General features: G+C 38.5%; 2 non-coding genes across 2 annotated transcripts; one reads left to right on the forward strand and one right to left on the reverse strand.

Moving 5' to 3' along the window:
* Positions 1-377: 377 nt before the first annotated feature.
* LOC130948221 (small nucleolar RNA R71) lies at positions 378-485 on the reverse strand. Its single transcript, XR_009072983.1, has one exon. It is a non-coding gene; the product is annotated as a small nucleolar RNA R71 (small nucleolar RNA).
* A 12,339-nt stretch (positions 486-12,824) lies between these two features.
* Positions 12,825-12,932, forward strand: LOC130954124 (small nucleolar RNA R71). The gene has a single exon (XR_009076191.1). It is a non-coding gene; the product is annotated as a small nucleolar RNA R71 (small nucleolar RNA).
* The last annotated feature ends 9,753 nt before the right edge of the window (positions 12,933-22,685 follow it).

Consider the following 22,685-nt stretch of genomic DNA (forward strand, 5'->3'; position numbering starts at 1 on the left):
ACAATGCAAGGAAGGTGCTGGGTGACTTTACTGCACCTACTCCCAATTTCTATAGGAGAAGCATCTCTATCCCTGCCATTGGAGCAAACAACTTTGAGCTTAAGCCTCAATTAGTTTCTCTAATGCAACAGAATTGCAAGTTCCATGGACTTCCATTGGAAGATCCTCATCAGTTTTTAGCTGAGTTCTTGCAAATCTGTGACACAGTCAAGACTAATGGGGTTGACCCTGAGGTCTATAGACTTATGCTATTCCCTTTTGCTGTAAGAGACAGAGCTAGAATATGGTTGGACTCTCAACCTAAAGAAAGCCTGGACTCTTGGGAAAAGCTAGTCAATGCCTTCTTGGCAAAGTTCTTTCCACCTCAAAAATTGAGTAAGCTTAGAGTGGAAGTCCAAACCTTCAGACAGAAGGATGGAGAGTCCCTCTATGAAGCTTGGGAAAGATACAAACAATTAATCAGAAAATGTCCTTCTGACATGCTTTCTGAATGGAGCATCATAGGTATTTTCTATGATGGTCTATCTGAACTATCCAAGATGTCCTTGGATAGCTCTGCTGGAGGATCTCTTCATCTGAAGAAGACGCCTACAGAAGCTCAAGAGCTCATTGAAATGGTTGCAAATAACCAATTCATGTACACTTCTGAAAGGAATCCTGTGAACAATGGGACTAGTCAGAAGAAAGGAGTTCTTGAGATTGATACTCTGAACGCCATTTTGGCTCAGAATAAAATATTGACTCAACAAGTCAATTTGATTTCTCAAAGTCTGTCTGGAATGCAAAATGCACCTGGCAGTACTAAGGATGCTTCATCTGAGGAAGAAGCCTATGATCCTGAGAACCCTTCAATGGAAGAGGTGTATTACCTAGGAGAACCCTATGGAAACACCTATAATTCTTCATGGAGAAATCACCCAAATTTCTCATGGAAGAATCAAGAGAGACCTCAACAAGGTTTCAACAACAATAATGGTGGAAGAAACAGGTTTAACAATGGCAAGCCTTTTCCATCATCTTCTCAGCAACAGACAGAGAACTCTAAGCAGAGCCACTCTGACTTAGCAACCATGGTCTCTGATCTAATCAAAACCACTCAAAGTTTCATGACTGAAACAAGGTCCTCCATTAGGAATTTGGAGGCACAAGTGAGACAGCTGAGCAAGAAAGTTACTGAACTCCCTCCTAGTACTCTCCCAAGTAATACAGAAGAAAATCCAAAAGGAGAGTGCAAAGCCATAACCATGGCCGAATATGGAGAGGAAAGAGAGGAGGTGGACGCCACTGAGGAAGACCTCAATGGGCGTGCACCAATCTCCTCTGAGTTCCCCAATGAGGAACCATGGGAACCTGAGGCTCAAAATGAGACCATAGAGATTCCATTGGACTTACTTCTGCCTTTCATGAGCTCTGATGAGTATTCTTCCTCTGAAGAGGATGAGTATGTCACTGATGAGCAAGTTGCTAAATACCTTGGAGCAATCATGAAGCTAAATGACAAGTTATTTGGAAATGAGACTTGGGAGGATGAACCTCCTTTGCTCACCAAAGAACTGGATAACTTGTCTAGGCAGAAATTACCTCAAAAGAAACAAGATCCTGGGAAGTTTTCCATACCTTGTACCATAGGCACCATGACCTTCAAGAAGGCTCTGTGTGACTTAGGGTCAAGTGTAAACCTCATGCCTCTCTCTGTAATGGAGAAGCTAGGGATCTTTGAGGTACAAGCTGCAAGAATCTCACTAGAGATGGCAGACAACTCAAGAAAACAAGCTCATGGACTTGTAGAGAATGTTTTGGTAAAAGTTGAAGACCATTACATCCCTACTGATTTCATAGTCCTAGAGACTGGGAAGTGCATGGATGAATCCATCATCCTTGGCAAACCCTTCTTAACCACAGCAAAGGCTGTGATTGATGTTGATGGAGGTGAACTAATCATTCAAGTGAATGAAGAATCCTTTGTGTTTAAGGCTCAAGGATACCCCTCTGTCACCATGGAGAAGAAGCATGAAGAGCTTCTCTCAAATCAGAGACAAACAGAGCCCCCACAGTCAAACTCTAAGTTTGGTGTTGGGAGGCCACAACCAAACTCTAAGTTTGGTGTTGAACCCCCACATTCAAACTCTAAGTTTGGTGTTGGGAGGTTCCAACATTGCTCTGAATATCTGTGAGGCTCCATGAGAGCCCTCTGTCAAGCTACTGACATTAAAGAAGCGCTTGTTGGGAGGCAACCCAATGATTATATTTTATATATTTCTCTTTGTTATTTTATGTCTTTTGTAGGTTGATGATCATAAGAAGTCACAAAATCCATTGAAAAAGCAAAAACAGAATGAAAAATAGGAAGAAAAATAGCACACCCTGGAGGAAGAATTCACTGGCGTTTAAACGCCAGTGAGGCTAGCAGTTGGGCGTTTAACGCCCAGTCTGGCACCATTCTGGGCGTTTAACGCCAGAAAGGGGCACCAGACTGGCGTTAAACGCCAGAAAAGGGCAAGAACCTGGCGTTAAACGCCAGGAATGGGCACCAGCCCGGCGTTTAACGCCAGATTTGGCACAAAACGTGATTTTGATTGCCATTTGGTGCAGGGATGACTTTTCCTTGACACCTAAGGATCTGTGAACCCCACAGGATCCCCACCAAACCCACCACCCTCTCTCTTCTTCACCCATTCACCAATCACCTCAATACCTCTTCCCCAAAAACCCCCACCTATCAAATCCCACTATCATCATCACTCCTTTATTTTCACACACCCCAAACACTACTTCTTCCCCTAATGGCCGAAACACAAAGCCATTGCCTTCTTCCTCATTTCTTCTTCTTCTACTCTCTTCTTTCTTCTTTTGCTCGAGGACGAGCAAACCTTCTAAGTTTGGTGTGGTAAAAGCATTGCTCTTTGTTTTTCCATAACCATTTATGGCATCCAAAGCCGGTTCAACTGAGAAGGCATGACCTCAAGCCCATCACTAAGAAGAAGATGGAGCAAACAAGAGACCCCTCTCATCAAGAGATCCCTGAGATACCTCAAGGGATGCACTTTCCTCCACAAGACTATTGGGAGCAACTGAACACCTCCCTAGGAGAATTAAGTTCCAACATGGGACAACTAAAGGTGGAGCATCAAGAACACTCCATCATCATTAGAGAAGATCAAAGAATCATGAGAGAGGAGCAACAAAGACAAGGAAGAGACATTGAGGAGCTCAAGAACTCCATAAGACCTTCAAGAGGAAGAACTAGCCGCCATCACTAAGGTGGACCCGTTCTTTAATTTCCTTGTTCTTTATTTTTCTGTTTTTCGAAAATTATGCTTTATGTTTATCCATGTTTGTGTCTTATGATCATTAGTGTCTTAGTGTCTATGCCTTAAAGTTATGAATGTCCTATGAAATCCATCACCTTTCTTAAATGAAAACTGTTTTTAATCACAAAAGAACAAGAAGTACAGGATTTCAAATTCATCTTTAAAACTAGCTTAATTAGTTTGATGTGGTGACAATACTTTTTGTTTTCTGAATGTATGCTTGAACAGTGCATATGTCTTTTGAATTTGTTGTTCATGAATGTTAAAATTGTTGGCTCTTGAAAGAATGATGAAAAAGGAGACATGTTACTGAGGATCTGAAAAATCATAAAAATGATTCTTGAAGCAAGAGAAAAAGAAGGAGAAAAACGAAAAAAAAAAAAGAGAGAAAAGAAAGAAAAAGAAAGAAATAAAGTTGTGATCCAAGGCAATAAGAGTGTGCTTAAGAACCCTGGACACCTCTAATTGGGGACTTTAGCAAAGCTGAGTCACAATCTGAAAAGGTTCACCCAATTATGTGTCTGTGGCATGTATGTATCCGGTGGTAATACTGGAAGACAGAGTGCTTTGGGCCACGGCCAAGACTCAGTAAGTAGCTGCGTTCAAGAATCATCATACTTAACTAGGAGAATCAATAACACTATCTGGATTCGGAGTTCCTAAAGAAGCCAATCATTCTGAATTTCAAAGGATAAAGTGAGATGCCAAAACTGTTCGGAGGCAAAAAGCGACTAGTCCCGCTCATCTAATTTGGAGCTTAGTTTCATTGATAATTTGGAGTCTATAGTATATTCTCTTCTTTTTATCTTATTTGATTTTCAGTTGCTTGGGGACAAGCAACAATTTAAGTTTGGTGTTGTGATGAGCAGATAATTTATACGCTTTTTGGCATTGTTTTTAGTATGTTTTTAGTATATTTAGTTGAGTTTTTAGTATATTTTTATTAGATTTTAGTTAAAATTCACTTTTCTGGACTTTACTATGAGTTTGTGTGTTTTTCTGTGATTTCAGATATTTTCTGGCTGAAATTGAAGGTTCTGAGCAAAAATCTGATCCAGAGACTGAAAAGGATTGCAGATGCTGTTGGATTCTGACCTCCCTGCACTCGAAGTGGATTTTCTGGAGCTACAGAAGCCCAATTGGCGCGCGCTCAACGGAGTTGGAAAGTAGACATCCTGGGCTTTCCAGCAATATATAATAGTCCATACTTTGCCCAAGATTTGATGGCCCAAACCGGCGTTCAAAGTCACCTCAAGAAATTCCAGCATTAAACGCCGGAACTGGCACCTAATTGGGAGTTAAACGCCCAAACTGGCACTAAAGCTGGCGTTTAACTCCAAGGAGAGTCTCTACACGAAAATGCTTCAATGTTCAGCCCAAGCACACACCAAGTGGGCCCGGAAGTGGATTTTTATGTCATTTACTCATCTCTGTACACCCTAGGCTACTAGTTTCTTATAAATAGGACCTTTTGCTATTGTATTTTGATCTTTGGATTGTTTTTGATCCTTTGATCATCTTTGGACATCTAGTTCTTAGATTATTGGGAGGCTGGCCTCACGGCCATGCCTAGACCTTATGCTTATGTATTTTCAACGGTGGAGTTTCTACACACCATAGATTAAGGTGTGGAGCTCTGCTGTACCTCGAGTATTAATGCAATTACTATTGTTCTTCTATTCAATTCCGCTTGTTCTTTGTCCAAGATATCACTTGTTCTTCAACTTGATGAAGGTGATGATTGACGCCCATCACCATTCTCACCCATGAACAAGGTGACTGACAACCACTCTTGTTCTACAAGCATCTGAGGCTTAGTGAATATCTCTTGGATTCCTGATTGCACGATGCATGGTTGATCGCCTGACAACCGAGTGCTCGCCTGACAAACGAGCCAGCCATTCCGTGAGATCAGAGTCTTCGTGGTATAGGCAAGAACTGATGGCGGCATTCAAGAGAATCCGGAAGGTCTAAACCTTGTCTGTGGTATTCTGAGTAGGATACAATGATTGAATGACTGTGACGTGCTTCAAACTCCTGAGGGCGGGGCGTTAGTGACAGACGCAAAAGAATCACTGGATTCTATTCCGGCCTGATTGAGAACCGACAGATGGTTAGCCTATGCTGTGACAGAGCATCAGGGACGTATTTCCAATGAGAGGATGGGAGGTAGCCATTGACAACGGTGAAACCCTACACAAGCTTGCCATGGAAAGGAGTAAGAAGGATTGGATGAAGACAGTAGGAAAGCAGAGAGACGGAAGGGAAGGCATCTTCATTCGCTTATCTGAAGCTCTCACCAATGATATACATAAGTATCTCTATCTTTATCTTTATGCTTTATTCGTTTATCACTATACCCATTTGAGTCTACCTGACTGAGATTTACAAGGTGACCATAGCTTGCTTCATACCAACAATCTCCGTGGGATCGACCCTTACTCACGTAAGGTATTACTTGGACGACCCAGTGCACTTGCTGGTTAGTTGTGCGAAGTTGTGTTTATGCCATGGTATTGAGCACCAAGTCTTTGGAGCCATTACTAAGGATTGTTTATGTTTTGAAAAGTATTGATCACAATTTCGTGCACCACAAACCATAAAACATCTTTTTTGTTTGCCTGACTAAGTAAATTAATCAATTATTGTTGCTCAATCCATCAATCCTCGTGGAATTGACCCTCACTCACCTGAGATATTACTTGGTACGACCCGATGCACTTGCCAGTTAGTTTGTAGGTTATAAATTCCGCACCAGTTAATTTTCAGGAAAGAAGCTAAGGTCATTGGAATACCACCTAAGTTATTCCCATCTCCTTCTATGTTTCTGTTTCTATTTCTGGCTGGTTGCCCTATCCTTTCTATAGCTTGAGTCGTCGCAGTAGCAGTCACTTGCATTAAGTTAGCTAGGTTAGTCATCACTGCCATGAATTCGGCATGGTTGTCAGCCAGTGAATTATCCTCATTCTTTCTTCGAGTACATGATCGAACTTGTCTACGAGTTGCCATTTAGGGTCTTGTCCACACTAAACAATCGATATCAACGTGATCAATCTCAATACCTGAAGCTCAATGCTTCAATTATCCCAAAAGGTACTCACAAACAAGCATGCTATGCATATCAAGCAGATATCATAAATAGAACGAAAGAAAAATGTCCCAGAGTATGCAATAAAGCACAATCAATCCATCCCTCAGGCTTACGAGGACAAACCACTCTAATACCACTAAATGTAACACCCTACCACCCTAAGCCTTACCTCTTGTCGCAAAGCAAAGGACGATAATGTGTCACGACAATTTTAATGCTCCATACAATAGTATATAATCATGAAATATTAAGACTAGAAGTTCGATGATGGAAAAGAAGACCAAAGACGTATAAAGCAGATATACAAAGCACGAAACGTTCACACACGATAACTGAAGTATATTAGCACGAAAGGAACAGAACGTAATATATAAAACCTTGAAATTAGCTCTAGGATACACAAGGTAGTTAATATAAGATGAACAAGTGGTGTGTGTGTGTGTGTGTGTATGTGTGAGTGTGTGTGTGTGTGTATACAATATTCAAAAGGTAACTAGGTGCAGCCCGCGAAGTTTAGGCCGACTAGATAAACAAGATACAATAGAGTTTTTGATAAAACCAGATACATCCTATCTCTCAAACTTTAAGCCTCTAACACATCAAAGTACAGTGATCAAAAAGTGAGAAGTACTATAACAAAATAAACAAAATATAACAGTCGAACCATCCTCTGCTCTGTCACTGTCATCAAACTCACCGAGGTGGGTTGAGACCTGCATCTGAAAAACAACATATGGTATGATAATCGGGGATTCTCAGTATGGTAACAGTGCCTAATAAATAAGATATAAGGTTTCGGGAAGTCAAAGGCAATCCTAGAACTTCAAATTGATATAAAATTCAACTTATAACAAAATCTTAAACCAAAAAGGGTCATCTAACTTAAAGGATTTTCTATTCTACAAAACACCGCTGTCCCATATCCTTCGCCAACCTATCTTCCATGCGATTCCATCTCCACAGCCTACCAAATCTCCTCATTCCCAGCAAAAAATACAAATAGATGCAAGCAAGTAAAAACACAAGTGAATAGCATATACCACAAGTAATTCAATTAGTAAGTAAACATGTTATACAAGTTGACACAATGTAAGTAAACAAAGCAAACAAACACATAAAAATGCATATAATGAATGCCTGTCCTAATGGCCGTGATATCACTTGTCGATTCAACTACCAACCCGACACATCCCCTCGGGATGTTGCCTTTCTGTCATGTATATAAATTGTTCCCTGGGATATACTACCCTAGCACACTCTTACGGGATATAGTGCCCGAGCACACTCTTGTGACCAGAAAAGATGCGGATAGGAGACTGCCTCAGACCCCATATCTCAACATAAATAGGACTAACCACTGTCCTTATACGAGCACCGCAACCTTGACAGGCGAAATTAACCACCGTCCTTTCCAAGCACATAGCGACTTACCAATCATAGCATGTCAGTAATATGTTACTCAATCTCAGTGATCACAATCATTCTCATCATTTTCAACAACCTTAATCATTCATTTTTCTTAATTTATTATCAATGCAACACTCTGGCAATTCGCTCTAGTTATTTTATCCACGGAACTTTCCAAGCAGAAGTCACCATCTCTAATCTCATCATAGAAATATCCATTTAAGTCCTCTCATAATATTCTCTCTTGTCTCAAAGCCTAAATACTAGCTAAAGAATCCTAAAAAAGTAGTTACAGAGTTTTAGAATGCTAGAGGAACGCTTGAAAACTTAAAAATCTCAATTACAGAAAAACAAGAGGTCATGCATACGTATGACTGTTTCCGCGTACGCATAGGTGTTAAAAAGGCATTGTTGTGTATGCAAAAACCATCCGCGTACGCGAGCACTCAAAACAGAAATGGATAGAGGTAAGGCTTAGGGTGATAGGGTGTTACACAATCCAAAGCCAAACCAACCATACCCAAAACACTCCTCAATCATTTCTCAAGCATTCAAACACTTAAATCGTTCAACTCCTACCTTATCAACTCATTCAACAATTTCCAATCCAACCTAAATCTCACCAATACTCATTAATTTCTATCAAGTCTGATCAACATCAATAATCATCATCATATTCATTATATACCTATATCATTCACATGCTCATCAATTTTTGTCACCAATCTATAACATCATGCAAACTCATTCAATTTCCATTTTAACATTCTCATATCACACACATTTACAATTCTCAACAACAATTCAACCATTCATACAAATTTAACCTATCTTAAGGTAACTAGCCTAAGACTTACGTAACATTACATATTAACTAAAGAAAACTGAAACCATTCTTTGGCCGATTTCCTCCAAGCACAAAATCACCACCAAACAAGCTTCCAAGACTCAACCACCAAAAGCTTAACACCAAGGAATCCAATTCACCAATTCAACTCACATTCAATCTATTCATAAAATATATCCAAAAATTAACACTAGGATTCACATATATGACAAACCACAAGGGTACAAAGTTTTCTTACTTTATCTATTGTGGATTAAAGTAAAACCCAACAATTACCTAATGCTAATTTGCATCTAAACAACCAAAAATACAAAAAATTTTCAAAACCCATAGCCAAAATACAAAATTGTATGGAAGAAAGAACAGGGCATAAAATTAGAAGTTTCTTACCACTTTGTTCAGATAAAATTGAAAAGATTGGTGAAAGCTTCATGTGGCTACAAACGGCATGCCAATCGGAGCTCCGGATCACAAGATATGATCAAAAGAAGATGAAGGTGAATAGTAAACCCTTCTCTTCTCTCCTTCACTATCTCTGTTGCTCTCTCCCACTTTTAGTGGTGAATGAGGCTGAAATGGCCTCATTAATGAATTTATATATGTTGGTCTTGGGCACAACTTCACTCCAGTCTAACCGGTTTGTGTTTTTGGTTTGCTTGGCCCAACCTCGGGCCAAAACTTTTAAAATAAATGTCCAATTTTATATTCTAAATATTTCTATAGTTTTTATTTTCTCATGCGCGGTATTGGACAGACTTAAGCTGGTACTACTGGCTAAATTATCGATACGTTTTTTACACATTTTTCTGTAGAAAATTATATTTTTCCACTCAAAAAAATTCGTTAAATCTAAATCTCACCTTTAAATTTTCAAATTAATATATCTAAATTTTCTAATATATTATGGACAATTAAGTTATTATTTTATTCTAATTAAACGGCTAATAAGTTTTTGGTTCATACACTATTTGTGCCCAAGTTTCTCCAATAACTTTTGTAACCAAATTACTTTATTACAAGACTGTGTAGCTACTATATATTCAGCTTCTATAGTAGATAATGCTATAATATATTTTAGCTTGGATAACCAACTTATTGATCCTCCTACAAGTCTGAACAAAGAGCTTGTAGTGGATTTTTCTTTTGTTAAAATCCCCTGTGAAATTCGAATCAATGTAAACTTCGACAGTAAACTTAGATCCTCCAAACCATAATCAATATATGAGATTCCCTTAATGTATCATAGGATCCGTTTAACAACACTTCAGTTCTCTTTTCCTGGATTGGCCATGAATCTATCCCGACTGACTGAGTGACATCTGGTCTACTATAGATCATGGCATATGTAAAGCTTCCTACTGCTTATGCATACGGTATTTGAGTTATTTCCATCCTCTCCGCTTCATTGCTAGGGCACATAATTCGAGGATAATTTAAAATTGATAAGATGTATGGTAGAGATTAGCTTACAGTATTGCATATTGAAGTGCCGTAAGACCTTTTGTAAAATCCGAGAAATTAGTAAATAATTAGTTAAAAAATTAATTATTAATTTGAGAAATTAGAAAATAAAATTTTATAGTTTAATGAGGTAGAACTAATTAAAATAAGAATTTTTCCACTAATTTTATCCATGTTAGCTTATCTTTTATCTTGCTTCGCTTATGTTACCGCATTCGGGAGTGTTGCGCTTTTCAATTTAACTATTTTGCTTTACCCTTTTCTTTAAAGGCTCCTAGTTAAAATTCTTTTTCACTATTATTATATATATAATTTTACTTTTAGAGGTCATAATACTTCACCACCTCTGTCTTATGACTTAAGCATAAGGCTCTGTGTGGTAGGGAATTACATTATGGTATCAGAGTAGTTTGTTCTCATAGAGCTTAGGGAATGGACTGACTATGCTTTTGAGCATACTCTGCCTGTGTGTACATGATTTTTTGGGTATCTGCTTGATATATATAGCATAAATGTTCATGAGTATTACCTTTGGAGATTCGAAGCACTAAACTTTAGATATTAAGACTGATCACTGGTGCATGAAATTGTGATCATCAACAATGGCTCCAATGACTTAGTAGCATTCTCAAATGTGAATCACACTTTGTCACAACTCCGCACAACTAACCAGCAAGTGCACTGGGTCATCCAAGTAATAAACCTTACGTGAGTAAGGGTCGATCCCACAAAGATTGTTGGTATGAAGCAAGCTATGGTCATCTTGTAAATCTCAGTTAGGCAGATTTTAAATGGTTATAAAGGGTTCAAATTTAATAATAAATAAAGCATAAAATAAGATAGAGATACTTATGTAAATCATTGGTAAGAATTTCAGATAAGTGTATGGAGATGCTTTGTCCCTGTTGAATCTCTGCAACATACTGCTTTCTTACTTTCAATCCTTCATACTCCTTTCCATGGCAAGCCGTATCTAGGGCATCACCGTTGTCAATGGCTACATCCCATCCTCTCAGTGAAAATGGTCCAAATTCTCTGTCACAGCACGGCTAATCATCTGTCGGTTCTCGATTATGTCGGAATAGAATCTATTGATTCTTTTGCGTTTGTCATCACGCCCAACAATCGCGAGTTTGAAGCTCGTCACAGTCATTCAATCCCTGAATCCATCTTGGAATACCACAGACAAGGTTTAGACTTTTCGGATTCTCAAGAATGGCTGCCAAAGGTAGTCCTCATTCAATTGAAGGACTAGCTCTCCTCTGTCAACATCAATTACAGCTCCTACTATGGCTAGGAAGGGTCTTCCAAGGATGATGCATTCATCCTCCTCCTTCCTAGTGTCTAAGATTATGAAATCAGTAGGGATGTAGAGGCCATTAACCTTCACTGACACGTCCTCTACTAATTCATAAGCTTGTCTTTGTGATCTGTCTGCCATCTCTAATGAGAATGTGGCAGGCTGTACCTCAATGATCCCCAGATTCTCCATTAAAGAGAGTGGTATAAGATTTATGCCTGACCCTAGGTCACACAGAGCCTTTTCAAAGGTCATGGTGCCTATGGTACAGGGTATTAAGAATTTACCAGGATCTTGTTTCTTTTGAGGTAACGTTTGCTGAACCCATGTATCTAGTTCACTAATGAGCAAGGGAGGTTCACCTTCCCAAGTCTCACTACCAAACAACTTGGCATTCAGTTTCATGATGGCTCCTAGATATTGAGCAACTTGCTCTCTAGTTACATTTTCATCCTCTTCAGAGGAAGAATAGTCTTCAGAGCTCATGAAAGGCAGAAGGAGGTTTAATGGGATCTCTGTGGTCTCTCTATGACCTTTAGATTCCTTTGGGTCCTCAATAGGGAATTCCTTCTTGCTTGAGAGACGTCCCATGAGGTCTTCCTCATTGGGATTCACGTCCTCTCCTTCCTCTCTAGGTTTGGCCATGTTGATTATGTCAATGGCCTTGCACTATCTTTTTGGATTCTCTTCAGTATTGCTTGGGAGAGTACTAGGAGGAGTTTCAGTGACTTTCTTACTCAGCTGGCCCACTTGTGCCTCCAAATTTTTGATGGAGGACCTTGTTTCACTCATGAAACTTAAAGTGGCCTTAGACAGATCAGAGACTATGTTTGCTAAGTTAGAGGTGCTCTGCTCAGAATTCTCTATCTGTTGCTGAGAAGATGATGGAAAAGGCTTGTTATTGCTGAGCCTATTTCTTCCACCATTATTAAAGCCTTGTTGAGGCTTTTGTTGATCCTTTCATGAGAAATTTGGATGATTTCTCCATGAAGAATTATAGGTGTTTCCATAAGGTTCACCCATGTAATTTACCTCTGCTATTGCAGGGTTCTCAGGATCATAAGCTTCTTCTTCAGAAGATGCCTCTTTAGTACTGTTGGATGCATTTTGCCATCCATTCAGACTTTGAGAAATCATGTTGACTTGCTGAGTCATCATTTTGTTCTGAGCCAATATGGCATTCAGAGCATCAATTTCAAGAACTCCTTTCCTCTGAGACGTCCCATTATTCACAGAATTCCTCTCAGAAGTGTACATGAACTGGTTATTTGCAACCATGTCTATGAGTTCTTGAGCTTCTGCAGGTGTTTTCTTTAGGTGAATGGATCCACCTGCAGAATGGTCCAGTGACATCTTAGAGAACTCAGATAGACCATAATAGAATATATCCAAAATGGTCCATTCTAAAAGCATGTCAGAAGGGCACCTTTTGGTCATCTGTTTGTATCTTTCCTAAGCTTCATAGAGGGATTCACCTTCTTTTTGTTTGAAGGTCTAAACATCCACTCTAAGCTTGCTCAACTTTTGAGGAGGAAATAACTTAGCCAAGAAAGCCGTGACCAGCTTATTCCAGGAGTCCAGGCTATCTTTAGGTTGTGAGTCCAACCATGTTCTAGCTCTGTCTCTTACAGCAAAAGGGAAAAGCATGAACCTGTAGACATCAAGATCTACTCCATTAGTCTTAATAGTCTCACAGATCTGCAAGAACTCAGTTAAAAACTGATAGGGATCTTCTGATGGAAGTCCATGGAACTTACAGTTCTATTTTATTAGAGCAACTAATTGAGGTTTCAGCTCAAAATTGTTTGCTCCAATGGCAGGGATTGAGATTCTTCTTCCATCAAACTTGGAAGTAGGTGTAGTATAGTCACCAAGCATCCTCCTTGTATTATTGTTGTTGGGTTCGGCTGCCATATCCTTTTCTTGTTCAAAAATTTCAGTAAGGTTGTCTCTGGATTGTTGTATTTTAGCTTCTCTCAGTTTCCTCATCAGAGTCCTTTCAGGATTAGGATCAGCTTCAACAAGAATGCCTTTTTCCTTATTCCTGCTCATATGAAAAAGAAGAGAACAGAAAAGGAAGAGAAATCCTCTATGTCACAGTATAGAGATTCCTTTATGTTAGTAGAAGAAGAAAGGAATAGAAGAAGGAAAAGAATTAAGAATCCAAACACAAGGGGGAAGATAGGTTCAAATTCTTGAGATGAAGAGAAGTGTTAGTAAATAAATAAATAAATAGAAGAAGATGAGAGGGAGAAAATTTCGAAAATTAAGTTTAAAAAAGGGTAAGTGATTTTCGAAAATTAAGAGAAGAATTAAAATTAAAATTAAATTTGAAACAATTAGTTAATTAAGAAAGTTTTGAAAAAGAGGGAGGAATTTTTAAAAATTAGAGAGGAGGAAGTAGTTAAGTGGTTTAGAAAAAGATAAGAATTTTAAAACAAATAAAAAGTCAATTAGTTAGTTGAAAAAGATTTGAAAATCAATTTTTAAAAGATAAGAAGTTAGAAAATATATTTTGAAATCACACTTTTGAAAAAGATATGATTTGAAAAAGATATTTTGAAAGAGATTTGATTTAAAAAAGATATTTTAGAAAAGATTTGATTTTTAAAATTAAAATTAATTACTTGACTAACAAGAAACTTAAAATATATGATTCTAGAATTTAAAGATTGAACTTTTCTTAACAAGAAAGTAACAAACTTCAAATTTTTTAATCAATCACATTAATTGTTAGTAAAATTTTCAAAATTTTGAAATAAAGATAAGAAAAAGATTTTGAAAATAATTTTAAAATTTTTGAAAATAATAAAAAAATGAAAAAGATTTGATTTTTGAAAAAGATTTTGAAAAGATAGGATTTTTAAAATTGAAAATTTGACTTGACTTATAAGAAATAGTTAAGTTTTAAAAATTTTTGACTAAGTCAACTCAAATTTTCGAAAATTATGAGTAAAATAAGGAAAAGATTTTTTTATTTTTGAATTTTTAATGATGAGAGAGAAAAACACAAAAATGACTCACAACATGAAAATTATGAATCAAAACACATGATGCATGCAAGAACACTATGAATGTCAAGATGAACACCGAGAACACTTTGAATGTCAAGATGAACGTCAAGAACATATTTTTGAAAAAGTTTCAAGAAAAGAAAAACATGCAAGACACCAAACTTAGAAATTTTTAATGCTTAGACACTATGAATGCAAAAATGCATATGAAAAACAACAAAAAACATAAAACAAGAAAATATGAAGATCAAACAAGGAAATTCATCAAGAACAACTTGAAGATCATGAAGAACACATGCATGAATTTTCGAAAAATGCAAAAGTTTTTAAAACATGCAATTGACACCAAACTTAAAAATTGACTTTAGACTCAAACAAGAAACACAAAATATTTTTTATTTTTATGATTTTATCAATTTTTTTGTATTTTATTTTAAATTTTTTTATTTTTTATTGTTTTTTTGGAAAACATATAGGAAAAATAAAATAAGAAATTCAAAAATTTTAATAAGAATTCCAGAAATCTTTGCAATGTTAGTCTAAAGCTCCGGTCCAGGAATTAGACATGGCTTAATAGCCTGCCAAGCTTTAGCCTATAAATCAGACACACAATAGTTGATACTTTATCCAACTTCATATACTGATAAGGGGAAGCCTCAATCCAATTGAATTAGGCATGGCTTTACAGCCAGCCAAGCTTCAACATGCCTCATGAAACACTAGAATTCAATCTTAAAAATTTAGAATAATTTTTTGAAAACAGAAGTAAAAAATTTTTTGAAAGATTTTTGAAAAAATTTTTGAAAATAAAACAAAAAGAAAATTACCTAATTTGAACAACAAGATGAACCGTCAGTTGTCCAAACTCGAACAATCTCTGGCAACGACGCCAAAAACTTGGTGTACGAAATTGTGATCATCAACAATGGCTCCAATGACTTGGTAGCATTCTCAAACGTGAATCACACTTTGTCACAACTCCACACAACTAACCAGCAAGTACACTGGGTCGTCCAAGTAATAAACCTTACGTGAGTAAGGGTCGATCCCACGGAGATTGTTGGTATGAAGCAAGCTATGGTCATCTTGTAAATCTCAGTTAGGCAGATTTTAAATGGTTATAAAGGGTTCGAATTTAATAATAAATAAAGCATAAAATAAGATAGAGATACTTATGTAAATCATTGATAAGAATTTCAGATAAGTGTATGGAGATGCTTTGTCCCTGTTGAATCTCTACAACATACTGCTTTCTTACTTTCAATCCTTCATACTCCTTTCCATGGCAAGCTCTATGTAGGGCATCACCGTTGTCAATGGCTACATCCCATCTTCTCAGTGAAAATGGTCCAAATGCTCTGTCACAACACGGCTAATCATCTGTCGGTTCTCGATCATGTCGGAATAGAATCCATTAATTCTTTTGCGTTTGTCATCACGTCCAACAATCGCGAGTTTGAAGCTCATCACAGTCATTCAATCCTTGAATCCTACTCGGAATACCACATACAAGGTTTAGACTTTCCGGATTCTCAAGAATGGTGATGAGTGGATAATTTATATGCTTTTTGGCATTTTTTTAGGTAATTTTTAGTAGGATCTAGCTACTTTTAGGGATGTTTTCATTAGTTTTTATGCTAAATTCACATTTCTGGACTTTACTATGAGTTTGTGTGTTTTTCTGTGATTTCAAGTATTTTCTGGCTGAAATTGAGGGACCTGAGCAAAAATCTAATTCAGGCTGACAAAGGACAGCTGAGGTTGTTGGATTCTGACCTCCCTGAACTCGAAATGGATTTTCTGGAGCTACAGAAATCTAAATGGCGCACTCTCAACTGCGTTGGAAAGTAGACATCTGGTGGACAAAATTGTGATCACTATTCTTTAAATTGTACTTTTATGGAATTTGAAATTGGCACGAGTGGACACAACTCCGTTCAACTAACCAGCAAGTGTACTGGGTCGTCCAAGTAATAAACCTTACGCGAGTAAGGGTCGATCCCACAGAGATTGTTGGTATGAAGCAAGCTATGGTCACCTTGTAAATCTCAGTTAGGCAGATTAAATTCGTTTATGGTTTCGAAAATAGAAATAAGAAAATAGAAGAAATAATAAAAGGGATAGGATACTTATGCAGATTCATTGGTGGGAATTTCAGATAAGCGAATGGAGATACTGTATGGCTCAAGAACGCCTACTTTCCTATTGCTTCAACTCAATCCTTCTTACTCCTTTCCATGGCAAGCTGTGTATAGGGGTTCACCGTTCGACGATGGCTACTTTGTATCCTCTCTGGAAAATGGTCCTCTGCGGCTGTCACTCGCATGGCTAATCGTCTGGAGGCATCACACTGGCCGAAGGCTACATCCCATCCTCGCAGTGAAAACTACGCTCACGCGCTCTGTCACAGCACGGCTAATCACTGGTTGGTTCCCGCTCCTACTGGAATAGAATCCCTTGATTCTTTTGCGTCTGTCACTAACGCCCAGCACTTGCGAGTCTGAAGCACGTCACAGTCATTCATTACCGGAATCCTACTCGGAATACCACAGACAAGGTTAGACTTTCCGGATTCCCAGGATCCTACTCGGAATACCACAGACAAGGTGAGACTTTCCAGATCCTCATAAATGCCGCCATCTATCTAGCTTATACCACGAAGATTCTGTTGGGGAATCTAAGAGATACACATTCTAGCTCTGTTGCATGTAGAACGTAGGTGGTTGTCAATCACGTGTGTTCATAGGTGAGAATGATGATGAGCGTCACATAATCATCACATTCATCATGTTCTTGTGTGCGAATGAATATCTTGGAATAAGAATAAAAGAGAATTGAATAAAAGAAAATAGAATTGCATTAATACTTGAGGTACAGCAGAGCTCCACACCCTTAATCTATGGTGTGCAGAAACTCCACCGTTGAAAATACATAAGTAAAAGGTTCAGGCATGGCCGAATGGCCAGCCCCCATGGTCTAAGAACTATGCGTTCCAAGATTCTCTTTAGATCTAAAGTGATCAAAAGATGTCTAACACAATAGTTAAATGTTCTATTTATAATAAACTAGCTCCTAGGGTTTACATGAGTAAGTAATTGATGCATAAATCCACTTCCGAGGCCCACTTGGTGTATGCTTGGGCTGAGCTTGATCAATCCACGAGCTGAGGCTTCTCTTGGAGTTGAACTCCGAGTTATGACGTGTTTTGGGCGTTCAACTCCGGATCATGACGTTTTTCTGGCGTTTAACTCCAGACAGCAGCATGTACTTGGCGTTCAACGCCAAGTTACGTCGTCAATTTCCGAATAAAGTATGGACTATTATATATTGCTGGAAAGCCCTAGATGTCTACTTTCCAACGCCGTTGAGAGCGTGCCATTTAAATTTCTGTAGCTCCAGAAGATCCATTTTGAGTGCAGGGAGGTCAGATTCCAACAGCATCAGCAGTCCTTTTGTCAGCCTTTTTCAGAGTTTTGCTCAAATCCCTCAATTTCAGCCAGAAATTACCTGAAATCACAGAAAAACACACAAACTCATAGTAAAGTCCAGAAATGTGAATTTAACATAAAAACTAATGAAAACATCCCTAAAAGTAGTTTGAACTTACTAAAAATTACCTAAAAACAATGCCAAAAAGCGTATAAATTATCCGCTCATCACAACACCAAACTTAAATTGTTGCTTGTCCCCAAGCAACTGAAAATAAAATAGGATAAAAAGAAGAGAATATACTATAAATTTCAGAATATCAATGAATATTAATTATAATTAGATGAGCGGGACTTGTAGCTTTTTGCTTCTGAACAGTTTTGGCATCTCACTTTTTCCTTTGAAGTTTTGAATGATTGGCTTCTCTAGGAACTTAGAATTTCGGATAGTGTTATTGATTCTCCTAGTTAAGTATGTTGATTCTTGAACACAGCTACTTATGAGTCTTGGTCGTGGCCCTAAGCACTTTGTTTTCCAGTATTACCACCGGATACATAAATGCCACAGACACATAACTGTGTGAACCTTTTCAGATTGTGACTCAGCTTTGCTAGAGTCCCCAGTTAGTGGTGTCCAGAGCTCTTAAGCACACTCTTTCGCTTTGGATCACGACTTTAACCACTCAGTCTCAAGCTTTTCACTTGGACCTTCATGACACAAGCACATGGTTAGGGACAGCTTGATTTAGCCGCTTAGGCCTGGATTTAATTTCCTTGGGCCCTCCTATCCATTGATGCTCAAAGCCTTGGATCTTTTTTACCCTTGCCTTTTGTTTTTAAGGGCTATTGGCTTTTTCTGCTTGCTTTTTCTTTTTCTTTCTTTTTTTTTTCTCCACTTTTTTTTCGCAAGCTTCTTCTTTTTCACTGCTTTTTCTTGCTTCAAGAATCAATTTCATGATTTTTCAGATCATCAATAACATTTCTCTTTGTTCATCATTCTTTCTAGAGCCAACAATTTTAACATTCATAAACAACAAGATCAAAAATATGCACTGTTCAAGCATTCATTCAGAAAACAAAAGTATTGTCACCACATCAATATAATTAAACTAAATTCAAGGATAAATTCGAAATTCATGTACTTCTTGTTCTTTTGAATTAAAACATTTTTCATTTAAGAGAGGTGAAGGATTAATGGAATTTATTCATAGCTTTAAGGCATAGTTACTACATACTAATGATCATGAAGTAAAGACACAAAACATAGATAAACACAACATTAAAAACCGAAAAGCGGAAAGAAATAAAGAACAAGGAATGAATCCACCTCTAGTGGCGTCTTCTTCTTGAAGGTCCAACAATGTCCTTAAGCTCTTCTATGTCCCTTCCTTGCCTTTGTTGCTCCTCCCTCATTGCTCTTTGATCTTCTCTTATTTCTTGGAGAATGATGGAGTGCTCATGATGTTCCACCCTTAGTTGCTTCCAATATTTGTGTGGAGGACAACTTATCCCCTGAGGTATCTCAGGGATCTCTTGATTTGCAGCCACATGTTCTACCACTGAGCTATGACGGCTTTATATGAGTCTTTCCATCTTCCCAAGACTCAGAGGTGGAAGCTTTTGTCTTCCCTTTGAGGTTTCTCTGGCCTTAGGTGCCATTAATGGTAATGGAAAAGCAAAAAAGCTATGCTTTTACCACACCAAACTTAAAATATTGCTCGCCCTCGAGCAAGTGAAGAAAGAAAAGATGAAGAAGAAGAAGAAGAGATGGGGGGATGTGTGTATTCGGCTATATGGGTGGGTTTGGGTGGGAAAGAGTTTTTGAATTTTGAAGGTGAGTGGGGAAGAGTGGATAGAAGTGAGTGGTGAATGAAAAACAGAAGGGATGACCATGAATGGAGAGAGAGAGGGCGAGGTAGGTGGATCCTGTGAGGTCCACAGATCCTGAGGTGTCAAGGAATTCCATCCCTGCACCAAATAGGCATGTAAAATGCCTTGGCACACCATTCTGGCGTTTAAACGCCCTTTGGTGCACGTTCTGGGTGTTCAACGCCCATGTAAAGCATGTTTCTGGCGTTGAACGCAAGTTTCATGCTTGTTACTGGCGTTCAGCGCCAGTTTTTCTTCTCTGGGCACATTCCTGGCGTTCAGCGCCAGGATGTTGCTTGTTTCTGGCGTTCAGCGCCAGAATGGTGCTCTGTTCTGGCATTGAACGCCGGCCAGATGCACCTTACTGGCGTTGAACGCTAGCCTGTGCGTCCTCCAGGGTGAAAAATTTTTCTTCTGCTGTTTTTGATTCTGTTTTTAATTTTTATTATTTTTTTATGACTCCTCAAGATCATGTACCTAATAAAACACAAAATAACAATAAAATAAAAATTACATAAATAAAATTGGGTTGCCTCCCAACAAGCGCTTCTTTAATGTCAATAGCTTGACAGTGGCTCTCATGGAGCCACAAGGTGATCAAGTCAATGTTGTATAGTCCCAACACCAAACTTAGAGTTTGGATATGGGATCTTAACACCAAACTTAGAGTTTGGTTGTGGCCTCACAACACCAAACTTAGAGTTTGACTGTGTGGGCTCTTCTTGACTCTGAACTGAGAGAAGCTCTTCATGCTTACTCTCTTCTGTCACAGAGGGATGGCCATGTGCCTTAAACACAAGGTAGTCCCCATTCAATTGAAGGACTAATTCACCTCTGTTGACATCTATCACAGCTCCTGCTGTGGCTAGGAAAGGTCTTCCAAGGATGATACAATCATCCTCTTCCTTCCTAGTGTCTAAGATTATGAAATCAGCAGGGATGTAAAGGCCTTCAACCTTTACTAACACGTCCTCTACTATTCCATAAGCTTGTCTCAATGACTTGTCTGCCAGTTGTAATGAGAACAAGGCAGGTTGTACCTCAATGATCCCCAGCTTCTCCATTACAGAGAGTGGCATAAGATTTATCCCTGACCCCAGATCACACAGAGCTTTTTCAAAGATCATGGTGCCTATGGTACAAGGTATTAAGAACTTGCCAGGATCTTGTTTCTTTTGAGGTAGAATTTTCTGAATCCATGTATCCAGTTCATTAATGAGCAAGGGAGGTTCACTTTCCCAAGTCTCATTACCAAATAACTTGGCATTCAGCTTCATGATAGCTCCTAAATATTGAGCAACTTGCTCTCTAATTACATCTTCATCCTCTTCTAAGGATAAATAGTCTTCAGAGCTCATGAATGGCAGAAGGAGATTCAATGAAATCTCTATGGTCTCTATATGAGCCTCAAATTCCTTTGGATCCTTAATAGGAAACTCCTTCTTGCTTGAGGGACGTCCCAGGAGGTCTTCCTCACTAGGATTTTCGTCCTCCTCCTCCCTTGTGCATTCGGCCATATTGACTATGTCAATGGCCTTGCACTCTCCTTTTGGATTCTCTTCTGTATTGCTTGGGAGAATACTGGGAGGAGTTTCAATGACTTTCTTACTCAGCTGGCCCACTTGTGCCTCCAGATTTCTGATGGAGGATCTTGTTTCACTCATGAAACTGAAAGTGGCTTTTGACAGATCAGAGACTATATTGGCTAAATTAGAAGTGTTTTGTTCAGAATTCTCTGTCTGTTGCTGAGAAGATGATGGATATGGCTTGCTATTGCTCAGCCTATTGCGTCCACCATTGTTAAAGCCTTGTTGAGGATTTTGTTGATCCTTCCAGGAGAAATTTGGATGATTTCTCCATGATGGGTTATAGGTGTTTCCATAAGATTCACCCATGTAATTAACTTCTGCCATGGCAGGGTTCTCAGGATCATAAGCTTCTTCAGAAGCTGCCTCTTTAATACTGTTGGATGCATGTTGCCATCCATTCAGATTTTGAGAGATCATGTTGACCTGTTGAGTCAACACTTTGTTCTGAGCCAATATGGCATTCAGAGCATCAATTTCAAGAACTCCTTTCTTTTGAGGTATCCCATTATTCACAGAATTCCTCTCAGAGGTGTACATGAATTGGTTGTTTGCAACCATGTCAATGAGTTCTTGAGCCTCTTCAGGCGTTTTCTTCAGGTGAATAGATCCACCTGCAGAATGGTCCAATGACATTTTCGAAAATTCAGAGAGGCCATAATAGAATATATCTAATATGGTCCATTCTGAAAACATGTCAGATGGACATCTTTTGGTCAGCTGCTTGTATCTTTCCCAGGCTTCATAGAGGGATTCACCATCTTTTTGTTTGAAGGTTTGAACATCCACTCTCAGCTTACTCAGCTTTTGAGGAGGAAATAATTTATCCAAGAAGGCAGTGACCAGCTTATCCCAAGAGTCCAGGCTATCCTTAGGTTGTGAATCCAACCATATTCTAGCTCTGTCTCTTACAGCAAAAGGAAAAAGCATGAGTCTGTAGACTTCAGGATCAACTCCATTCGTCTTTACAGTCTCCCAGATCTGCAAGAACTCAGTTAAAAACTGATAAGGATCTTCAGATGGAAGTCCATAAAACTTGCAGTTTTGTTGCATTAATGCAACTAGTTGAGGTTTTAGCTCAAAGTTATTGGCTCCAATGGCAGGAATGGAGATGCTTCTTCCATCAAACTTGGACGTTGGCTTTGTGAAGTCACCAAGCATTCTCCTTGTATTATTATTATTATTTTCAGCTGCCATCTCCTTCTCTTGTTCGAAAATTTCTGAAAGGTTGTTTCTGGATTGTTGTAATTTAGCTTCTCTTAATTTTCTCATCAGAGTCCTTTCAGGTTCTGGATCAATTTCAACAAGAGTGCCTTTATCCTTGTTTCTGCTCATATGAAAGAGAAGAAAACAAGAAAAGAAGAGGAATCC

Source organism: Arachis stenosperma, chromosome 1 (assembly GCF_014773155.1).
Source record: "Arachis stenosperma cultivar V10309 chromosome 1, arast.V10309.gnm1.PFL2, whole genome shotgun sequence".
Lineage (NCBI taxonomy): Eukaryota > Viridiplantae > Streptophyta > Magnoliopsida > Fabales > Fabaceae > Arachis > Arachis stenosperma.